This window comes from Drosophila grimshawi, unplaced genomic scaffold, assembly GCF_018153295.1.
Source record: "Drosophila grimshawi isolate 15287-2541.00 unplaced genomic scaffold, ASM1815329v1 contig_848, whole genome shotgun sequence".
Taxonomy (NCBI): Eukaryota; Metazoa; Arthropoda; class Insecta; order Diptera; family Drosophilidae; genus Drosophila; species Drosophila grimshawi.
Genome location: NW_025063692.1, coordinates 8,060,446 through 8,072,478, shown reverse-complemented (window position 1 = coordinate 8,072,478; position 12,033 = coordinate 8,060,446).

The following is a 12,033-nucleotide window of genomic DNA, read 5'->3' as shown; positions in this document are numbered from 1 at the left end:
ACTCGTTACAAGACCTTCTCGTTACGCGACACTTTCAAAAATTAATTCGCTTCATTAATGCAAAATCGTTTTACTCTATACACTTCACTCGCTACAATTTGTACTCGCTATGCATCACTTGCTATTTACTCGTTAGTTGTTGAAAAATTCTTGTCACTGATACGCCTTCAAATTTATGATACCCTATTTGCAAATTGTATTCAAAACACGGTATAAAAGTTATATAAAATGCAATTACATTCAGAGCGCAAAAGTTTAGGTAGCAAAAAATGTGGGTGAAGGCATAAATAAAAGATAACATTATTAACACCCAAGAGCCAAGTGAAGCACCCCGAGTAGTCAGTTAGACAAATGGGCGTCAACGTTGACTCAATACGGAAAAGTTACTCTTTGTCAAACTCACCTTTGACCCCTCTTACACCCCCCTCCAATCACCACCCACTAAATTGGAATGTAGAACGTGCTCACGCCACATAAAATCATAATGAAAGCAATAAAAATATCACCAAAGTTGCTCAACAACCAAAAACACCAGAAACAAAAACCAAAAAAAAAAAAAAGGTAAAACAAGTACAAAACGCAACCAAATTGAACAAAACAAAGCAGACTCTTGAGTTGCCGTCTCGCAGCCATAATTGATGACCTGAGATAATTTGTTATGGTTATGAAACGTGAAACAAACACTGGGCGGAAGTACACACTTAAAATACGGAAACACAAAATATGGGGCGCAATTATAAATTGTAGACCAACAGCTTGTGGGTTGTCTCTATCGCAATCGTTATCACTGTCTCTTTCTCTCTCTCGCTCTATCTCTCTCTCTCTCTCTCTCTCTGTGTGTGCGTGTGTGTGTGTGGGGTTCCCGAAAAAGTGGCCCAAAGACAATGATGATGATGTTGGCAAGCTGCTAATGATAAGCGATAAGCGTGAACTTCACTGGGTGTTAAATATTATGCGACACCTCTGGGACACAATTTGTTCCACGCAGTATGCTCAAAAAACTCTTAATGATTACCTTTAGGCGGGTTCAACTCTTGGCAAACCTATTTTTCACTTTTCTTAAAGCTTGTAAATTCAAATTTGTTTTATGTTATGAAGAACTTTGTTATATTGCAGCTAACTTAAATGACAGTTAATTACTGTAAGTATGATATCAACTTCATCAAAGCGTCTTAATATATACATTTCATTTTATTTTTCATAAATCATTTAATGGATCATATAATATTACTTTGTATGTACATATACATATTATATGTTATAGCACTTTGAAAGGATAAGTAGCATAATATAATCACGGGATTATTTTAATGTAGACATTATATTTATAATATTGGTGAAAGATTTTATTCATGAAAGAATTCGATAATTTAATGACAATCAAATAAAATATTCCATAATACAAATTCTAAGTAAGATATAAGAGCTTATTAAAAATATAAGCATTCACAATAAGGCTTAGGGTTAAATTGATGAGATCTTTGTATAATACATACTTAAGCTTAAGGAAAGTGATGCTGAAAGAAATGTTTATAGATGAAGTTCGGCAAAGATATAGAATTCTGTAGTTTAGGCTCATCTTCGCCATTTACTAAGTTAAAGCTTGCCTAAAATACAAATTTGCCGAATAAATCAATATTGAGGCAAAAGTTTTTTATGCGACGCTTTGAATGTATTTTAGAGGCGAGCATAAAAAAATGCAACAGACTTTTAGGCGCAGACATGTTTATGTATTTGTCTGACAGCCAGGCAGACAAGTTCCGCAACTTACTCATCCCTCAGCTGCTCGACTGTCTATCTCTCTCTGTCTTTCCGTTTGTCTGTTTGCCTATCTGTCTCCGACCCTGTTTTTTTGTTTGTTTTTTTTTTCTTCTTTTGCCAGCACTGTTTGCAATTCTATGGCCCGTATCCTGAGTTCAGGTTGTACTTGTAGTGTAGTACATCTGTCTACAAGATTCTGTTTTTTTTCTTTCTTTTTTTTTTGTTGGACCCATTCTTATACCCTTGCTGAAGGATAATATGATTTTGGCATGACATATGTAGTGCATGGAAAGATGAGTATTCGTATATCAAATTTTAAAATGTTTTTGGAATCACACAAAAAAAAAGAAAGGGTAATGAGTTTTAATTGTCTTATATACGTCAGTTTCCAGTGAAGGTTAGGGGTATAGTTAAAGTAGTAGAAGTTGTATGTAGGCAAGGGTATTCGATTTGAGAACATAAGCTAGAACATCATAGCGAAGATACTCTGCTTTCTCTGCTGTCATCAACTTGCTTTCGCTCCGCTGTGTTTTCTGCTCTTTTCTGCTCTCTTTTTATCTATATATCCCTATGTTATTTTGTTTTTATTATTGTACATAATTTGCACGTGCTACGAATATCTAAAATTTACGAGCGAGAGCGAAAGTGCTCACAGGTCGCATGGGTGGTTGCTGGGTGTGTCGATGGGTGGCGTGGTGTGCGATGAGTTTTTCTGGCCACATGACACTAGTTATATTGTCCCCGCTCGGTCGTCAGAGCAGGGGGGAGTGAACTGTTGTCATGTACATTATTTTGCTTTCAAACGTTCCGAGAAAAAGTAAAAGTTGCAAATGCTTTAAATGAATAGAGAGCTAACACTCGCACCACAACCGGCGGTTTCTTCTTCCTTCAAATCTTTTTTTTTTTTTTGGTTGATTCAAGCTGCCCCCCGGGAAGCAGAGAGTTGCTTGGAGGGAGAGGGGGAGGGATGTTGAGTTTGCTTACTTTAACACGTTTTGTGTCCAAAAATAAATGTGAACTAATGCATTTTTATTAATATATACAAGCGTGCAGGGAATTTCAAGAATCCACATGATCATCATCCTGATGATGATTGAGCATAAAATCCACAAATGTTTTTTAAATGCAGTGCCAATGTGTGGGTGGTGGTGTGCTGTGTGTGTGCTGTGTGCTGTGTGTGTGTGTGTGTGTGTGCTAGTGCTCGTGTGGTTGTATCTACTAAGTACTACGCCACTGACTTTGCAAATCCTGTTAAAATATTTAGCACAGGGCGTACGTGTTAACATCCTTGTTGCTGTTGTTTGCTGCTTGTACTAAATCGGACGAGTTAAGGCTGCCCCACTTCGGCAACAGCGTCAGCCGCTTTTCGCCGGTCACATGTTGCTATGAGTCAGCAGCTTATAATCGACCATTTACAAGTCTTAAGATAAGCTCAAATCCAGCTATCTCTCTCACTCTCCCACTCTCTTTCTCTCCCTCTCTCGCTCGTTGTCAAGGAGCGAGTTAGTTATTCGAGGCGGTTAATGAACTTTTTATGCATGCCTTAGTACTCGTGCTCATATGTACAAATCATCAATTGTATCAACCAAAACACACACACTTATCGTAATTTGGCCCTACCTGGCAACGTCCGCTGAGCGGATTTTCTCAATAGTAAACATCAACAATTACTAGCACAACTTTTATCCCACTCTTTTGCATTGCTTTCTTCAGCCGATTTTGCATATTCAATTACTGTCAATTGTGTCTGCCGAAAATGACAGCAGTTGTGTCGTAAAGTCCGTCAAGTCGCGAGTTAAAAGCGACGAATAAGTAACCAACGTGTAATACTTTGTGAACTGTAAGTTTTGGCAAGGAAAAAAATAAATAGATTTAGCAAGTATATGCAAAACTAAATTTAATGTGATTGAAAGTTAATAAAAGAAATATAAAAACGAGTAGCAAGTAGCGAGAAAATAGCGCACAGTTCAGCGAGACCATTTATAATTTAGAGAAATAATATATATAAAAACAAACCGCACTCGATGCGATAAGTCAAAGAGATTATTCCATTTATTTGAAGTTAGCTAATAGTTGGCTTACAAACTGTTAATATTACTCGCTGCAGATGAGTCGGTTGCCTGGTAGCTATTACTGTGATGGAATGCCGGAGACTGTCGCAGTTTTGGCAGACAAACTCGCACATGCAGACCTCATTACTCACACGCCTGGCGCCTGGCGCCTGTGGTCCATTTGCATGGCAGACGAGTGCAAACGGACGCATGTAAATGACCCAGACTTTATTATCCACTTCTTTTCAATCCGCCGACGGAGAGAAAATAGAAAGGAAAAGCCAAAAGCAGTGGCCGAAAAACTAGCAACAAAAAAGAAATGCAAAAGCGGCACTTTGCATACTAAGAACCAGAACGGCTTCAGAGGGTGGTAATGGCTACTGTTAGGGGTTGGGGGTTGGGTGCTGGGTGCTGGGCGCTGGGCGCTGGGTACGGTTTGTTGCTTCTAAAGAATAAATAGAAAAGGCAAATAAGGCGCCGTTCCATTGACATTTTTGGGTTTCATTGTAAAGCAATTTAAATTATTGTGTATATTTTATTTCTATTTTTTTCATCCATTTTTTAATTCCCTGTAATCAAGGAAATGGGGTACACATGTTTTTTTATTAGAAATAAATGTATTTCCATCTACTATATTAAAGGGTATGGGAAGTCCTTAGAAGGCTGGAGTCAAAAACAAGCAGTATCTAAATTGAATATAAACTTCATTAAATTAGATATTTCGAAAATTGCAATCGATTCTGGACAGAAATACATTTTGTACCACCAGCATTATTTGCAAATTGTTTCGTAATGTTTGGGTATGTCCAAGTCGTGCATACTAATCTTGAGCGTACTAACTTCACATCTGGCTTTCTTTTTATTTTTTGGAAACTTAAGCATTCAGGACATCGTGTCGCGGTTCGTGTCCTGCTTCTGATGTGTCTAGTCGTCTTCGTGCCGTAAGCCTTAGCTAACGAAGGGAGAGTTTGCAAGGGGGAGGAGAGGGCAGCGAGGATCTATCTAGCCCCCTTCCCGACTTGATTTTATTTTGTGCAAATTTTTCAAATGTTATCCTTAATTTAGTTTCTAAGTAGATGCCAGTCACGTACCAGGCAAATGACATTTTATTTGTGGATTTTTATAGACTTTCGCTACGTCTGTGTGAGTGTGTGTGTGTGTGCGTGCGTGTATGTGTCTGTATTTCTTATGTATGTGCATCAGTGCAGAGGGGTTGGGGTAGGTATAAGGGATGGGGGCCGGGTACTTCTCAAACCTAGTGCAACTGGGGGGTTGATAGCCATATACATATAGATACATATTCCTTTGTATCTGAAGCTGTTTACGGAGGAGGAGGAGGGTTTTTGGCGTTGGGGTGCTTTGGCAAAACCGAAAAATAGGTCGTAATTTGGTTTTTGTGTTCATGTGTGATTTTATATATAAATATATAAATGTACACATGCATTTCTGTACACGCATACTGTTGCATTCTGGCACTGGGTCACATGTGTCATTGATGAGTCACTAAAATTATCCACGCGTTTATTTTTAAAGGGATCTGAGGTTTCAAGTGTACATTTCATTTTACGTTTGATTTTTGCGCAAATCACATCAATTCTTTATTTCAAATTGCATTAAAAATATTTGTTATTTAAAGAGACTTGCCCTAAATCGGTAATCAAAAACATATTGCGGGGTTTTCTATTATTAAGACAAACATTTCTAAAAAGTAGAAGTGCAAACCCTTTTTAAAATACAGAAACAATAATATAAGTTTACGGGATCATCTTTTCTATGTTGTGTTATGTTATTATGAAGCATTTTTTCTGATTAATTTATATATTTATAATGCTTAAACTATAGTTACGTATAGTGGTGTTGTTGCTTCCAACTTTATACATTTATAATTATGAATATTATTAGTATTACATATTATGTTATTATTATTATAATACTTTTTATTTGACTTTATTCTTCTGTTATATCTCTAATATATAGCAGGATCGAAAAGGATTATCCGCACAATTGCCAGACTAAGAATGGTTCATCTTGATACTTTATGCATCCCTTAGGTTTTCCTTCCTCGGAAGAGATGCGTTAATAGCCCAAATCGTGTATGTTGCCAAGATATATGTTATATGCTGGAAATGCTAAAATGAAAGAAAACACAGAAATATGACCGTATAAATATATTAAAAAAAGCAACAACAATAGCTGCAAACGAAGCGACAGAAAGTGGGGAAAAACGCGTACGTCACTGGAACTGCTGCGAATTGGTATGGGGAGATAGGGAAGAAAATGAAGCACAACAAAATTATATGTGATGGGATGGGATGGGATGGGGGCTGGGGAACAGGTAGAAGTGTGCAATATGGGGATGATTCATGTTCCGGTTGTGACCCGCAGTCACATGGGTTGCGACAATAACTTGCGCACAATAAAGCAAAAATTAAAAAGCGTTAAGCAAATTGCAATTTTCCCATGCTCGACCGCTGCCGTTTCCAGATCTCTATCCATATTTGGGCGCTCTACTATAATCGACACAAGATTTGGCACAACTTTTATACGGTTTCCAAATATATGTAGTATAAAAATGTTGTCCAAGTTATTTTGAAAGATGCTTGACAATCGTATATAAATTCGAAGTTGAAGCTGAACTTATTTCTTATAAAGAGCGTTAGGAGCGTTAGTTAGCTTGTGCCCCGTTTAAGAACGGTACATAAAAAAGAAATGCAACATCAAATTGTAATAAGAGATAGTGAAAGAGAGAGAGAGATACTAAAATTAGGATGTTTGGGATTCCTCAAATAATCCCCAAGCCCAGATTTATTCACAAAAAGTCCGGCAATGCTTACAAAAAAATTTACCAACAACGAAAGCTATTTATTTACGGCATTTTTTTCACGCTTCGAGACGAATGATAAAAGAGAAAGATATAGAGATGAGACTGGCTGACTCTGCTCAAGTGCCGCTATGCTTACCTGTGAGCGTGACAATGCCCCCTCTCACCAGGAACTCAATTCCTGGCTCAAAAAAAAAAGGCAAAGACTTCTATGAATTTTTTTTTTGGTGTGCCATTGTTCCATTTACTTTTTTCTATACATTTTGTTTTCATTTTTTTTTTCTGTTACTGTTTTGTTGTTGCTCAACTTAATGGCCATTGTTGTTGTTGTTGTTGTGGTTGGGGCTGCTGCTGCTGCTGCTGCTGCGGGTCGCAACAATGGTAGACAAAAGGCGCCAACACTTTTGCATCACTTCGATTGTAATTTCATGCCCGAATTATCCTTGGGGAGACATTTACCCTAAACGAAGGCACACACAAACACACACACACACAAATCCACACACACACACAAGTAAAGCATGTATATAAATTTCAATAGCAAGCGGCGAAAAGCAAAAGTCAAAACTGCGGGCCATATAGGCAAGGAGGGACTTAAGGTATAAGGTGTAAGCTGTAAGGGGTGGGGCGGTTCGGATGGGGTGACCCAACAATACAAGGCGCAAAGCAATTGCAACAGCAACAATAACAACAAGACTTAGGCATAGACACACACCAAAACACACACACACACACACACACACACCTTTATTATTATTTTTACACTTAACTTCCGGTTTACGCCTATTATGCCCTGTGTATGCTTCACCAACCCCCAACCCCAACCCCCAACCCCGACACCTCACCCCCCAATACACCCGCCGCAACTTCGGCATCCTGGCATCAAATTACAAAATCCTCGTTCTACTCCAGCTACCTCCTGTGCGTCCTGTCTATGCTTCCTCCAGCTCCTTTCGCTCGCTACACTCAGAGAAAATACGCGGTTGCCAAATGAACATTCAACCTGAAAGGAATACTAGTATTGATGAGCAAAAATGTTTGAGTTGACTAAAAATTACTTAATATAAGCAATTTGTAATTGAAATAAGTGAAATCGTTGGCTTTCTTAATTTGGGAACTTACTTGATCTTGCCTTATATTAAGATGAAATAAGAATGAGTTCTGAGGGCTTCGAATACTTCAAGTGCTAATAAATATCTCACGCCAAGTAATCAAGTTCTTTATTGAAGAAATATCTGAAGCGGCTTAAAGAATGAAACTGTTTCTGAATGCAAACACATCTAATATATGAAAATGTCTTAGTTGAGTGGAAATTTCTCAATCTTTTCTTCTGTTTTTTTTTTTTTTTTGCTTTTTTTCTTAGTGTGATGCCACACGTTTGCCAGATGAAGTTATTGTCTCTGGCATGTTTTGTCGTTGGCACTGTTGTTGTTAGGTTCTTGCTGTTGTTGGATGCGTGTTTTCACGTGTTCGTTCCGCATAGTTCCGTTTGATATGCCACAAAGGTGTCACAGTCGACGGCGTTGTCCACATGGCTGACACAACCTCAGCTCCTCTGTGTGTGTGTGTGTGTGTGTGTGCTTACAGACCGTGCTTCCTCTTTTGACGCCAAAAGTTTTTGGTTTTCGCACCCTTCCTACTACACACACACAGTGCTTTTGGCCTGCCCATTTGACATTGAGATATCTGCCAATGTTCAGCCGTTAACTTATTTCACTTTGTTTAAAACCAAAATGTACAACAACAAACATTCAATACACGTTTTTGAACTCCACGAAACTCACACAAACACCAAGTTGTCAATTGAGCCAAGGTGTGATTGGTCGACAGAACCTATATTGGAGAAAGATAAGTATATGAATGAGCTGGGATGTCAAATATGTTCTTGTAACGCATTGAAGGAGATATCTCCGACCCGACATAGTATATATAATCTTGATCAGCATAGCCACCCGAGTTGATATAGCCATGTTCGCTTCATTGCAAACTGGTCGCACATTTCTGTAGCTATCGTGATGAAACTCTTATTCCGGATCGGATCACTATATGACTAGTGATTAAACTTATCAATTATGTGTGTTATTATGCTCCCAACAAATAAAAAAACCTATTAGTATTGAACAATTGAACAATATAATATAGTTTTAATAGGAACAATCGGCCGATTTCTACCATATTTGGTGGCATTTTGTTAGATAACCGTTGTTGTTTTAAGTACCGTTGTAAACTTTGATTATTTTAAATGAAATTTTCCGCAATAAAGCTCAGAGCATTATTAAATTTTATAATTCTTACTGTTTATAGTTGTATATAAAAGATTACCCCCAATAGTCTACAGGGAATAGCGCAAACCGTTGAAATCCCTGAGCAGGGAGCGGAATTACGTTGAGCGGTGATGGACGGATTTGGGGGGAGAGCCGTTACTCAACTCTCCTTTATTTTATAGTGTTTTTCTTTCTTTTTTCATCGGATTTCCTTTTTGTCCTCATTAATCTTGGATACAAAGCGGTGCAAAGCGCAAAGCATGGAATAAAAACAGATAAAGTAATAAAAAATATAAATAAATAAAAATAGCGAATAGCAAAAAAAATAAATACGCGAACAAAGATGCTAGGAAAACAAGAAATAAATTTAAATCTTCGCCTTTCACAGGCAAAATCTAATAAAAATCCATTTTATTTGATAACAAACAGCAGCTTGCAACAAGCGGTGGCAGCCACCATTGCACAAGTAGAAGAATATGCAGACGCAGACGCAGCAGCACCAGTAGCAGCTGATGTGCCTGCAAAATGGATTACTGCAATTTGCTTTGTTGCACAAACACATCACAGCTTTCCCCTCCCCGCACCAGACCTGTCTCCAATTGTGCCCTCTTTGTGCACCCTTTCTTGCCTTGGCAAAAATGTCTGCGCTTGACTGCAGGACTTTATGGTAGGTGCATAGTCCTCATACATATTATTAATATATGTATAGCTCTCGACTTGGGGCAACTATTAATAGAGTTTTGGAAGCTCGGCCTGAAATTTACATAATCAACAAATAATTATGCACCAGCTGCTGCCAGTTGAGTCACCGTTACCATCGTGCACTGAAAAAATATGTAGAGACATCCGCACCTAAATTTTGTATATCTAAAACTAATTGGTTAAAGTTTCGATCTCAGCACACAGGACATATTGAAATGAAGCTTTTTTAAAGACTATTTTGGGTAGTACATTTATTTGAGAAACATCTCGTTCGAGTTTCAATATCCTTTCTTTATTTTTCACTGTGTGTGCTGCAGTAACAGCAGCTCGCACAGCTGTTGTTGTAAGGCTAAAAGTTGCCAGGGCAACACGGCGCCACATGCGGCTGGCACACACATTACACACACAATATACATACACACTAATGGACCATTGACCCTCATCAGGCAAGCAGGAGCAGCATGCGGTTACATTTGATGTTGTCCTTGCCCCCCAAAATTGGTGGTTGTGGCAGACGAGGCGACACCACCTCAGGCCACAAATGATGCTATTGTACATGACAATATGTGGCTGAACCTTAATTTCCCCAATATACCCCCTCTCTCCTTGCTCTGTGTTGAAGCAGCTGCGAAGTTTGGGGGCCGCCGAGTTGCTTTCAAAGTAATTGCGCATATGAAGGGCAGCCTAAAAAGCAGTGGCAGTGAGGATGATAGTCTGACAGTGGGTGATGGCAATGGGGTGTTGGTTAAAAAAAAAGTGCATCAACAGTCGCCGCAGTCGCAGCCACAGCCACAGCCCTCAGCTGCCACTACTCAAGTGTAAGAGCAGCCATAAACATGCAAACTCAATTAAAACGGTTTCTCGTTAAGAGCATTCAGCGCCACTCATCGATACACACAGCACCACACAGCACACCTCACCACACAACCCAACACAGCACACACACACACATACACATACACATCGGTCAACTTGCTCATTGAAGCACAGTCCACTTGCCTATAACTGCACTAAGAAAAATGAATAAGTTTATATATAGCCCAACTTTTGTCGGAAAATGTGATTATCCAAAGCGTATTTATTGACAAAAATCTACCTCAAATGAAAATTCAAAATACAATTTTACTTATTTTTACAAAGATGCATTTCTGGTGTCCGAGGCGAATGTCTTAATAAATTGTGCATGTTTTTTCTCTGAGTGTATGGACTATGGACTCGTTGTTTGTGGCGTTTGTTACGCGTACACACTGTCTGATTTCATTAATTATCGCTTGGAAAAGTCACCACCAGGCCGGGGTACATTGAACACCGCATCACAGACCACCCAAACCATCCAAGTCATCCAATCCCCCAACTTGAAGGCCGTGCTCTGTCAGCCTGCCTTTAGTTTTCAGTCTGTGCCTTTTTCTGACACAGCGTCAGTTGTTAAATCCGTCTGATTCACATTATATTTACAATAAGTTCCTATGCAAAATGCACATTACTAATAATATCCAAATGGGCGATGGTATATTATATATGTATTTTGACAACAATTTGGCAAAAGATATACAAAAATATTTGTAGCTTTTTAGTAACATTATTAACATTTGTTTTTGCGCTGGAAGAAAAAGAATTCTTTAAATCAAATGTCTGAAAGAATCTATCAAGTACATACATATATAAAAACCGAGAAGGAAAATAATTATATAAATAAATAAATCGCATATAGTTCTGCAAAGTGTAGTTAACAACAAAAAAGTTGATTGAACTGACCAGCAGCGAAAATTGCGAGGAAAAATAAATGGAAAACATGTCGTTCGAATGATGATTGCCGCTTAACTTGCTAGCTGCCACACACCGTGCCCCCAACTACCCACTACCCTATAAAAAGCCCCCCTTAATGGGATGCTGGGTCATGGACGACTGATTGAGTTAGCCAAAATTCGAAGCCGTAGCCCATGTGGCAAGAAACCGACAGAGAGAGTAAGAGAGAATGAGAGAAAGAGAGGGGGAGGGTGGCGCAATCATTTGTGGAGCTGCAGATGGTGCACGGTGGTGCGTTGGTTTTATGTCCATTTGCGAATAGTGTGCATTATTTATTTAGCAAGTTTGCCGTCAATTTAATATCCACATGTTGCTGTTTGTTACGGCCGCTGCATGTTGCATGGCATTTTATGTGTGGTACTTACCTCCCTATCCTATCCGGCACTCCTGCCGTTGTTTAGGACATGTACGTTTGCTTTTATACTTGATTAAAGCATATCAAATGTCAAATGTCAAACGTCAATGAGGACGACAGTTGGAAAAACTGAGCAAAAACGCGGCATTGGCATTCTACGGTTTTACGCTGCGGTTGAGTATGATACACACACTCACTGGAACACTGAAACACTCAAGCACACAGGTGAGCAGTTGCAACAACCACCAAGCACAACAAAGGATCTGCAGCACT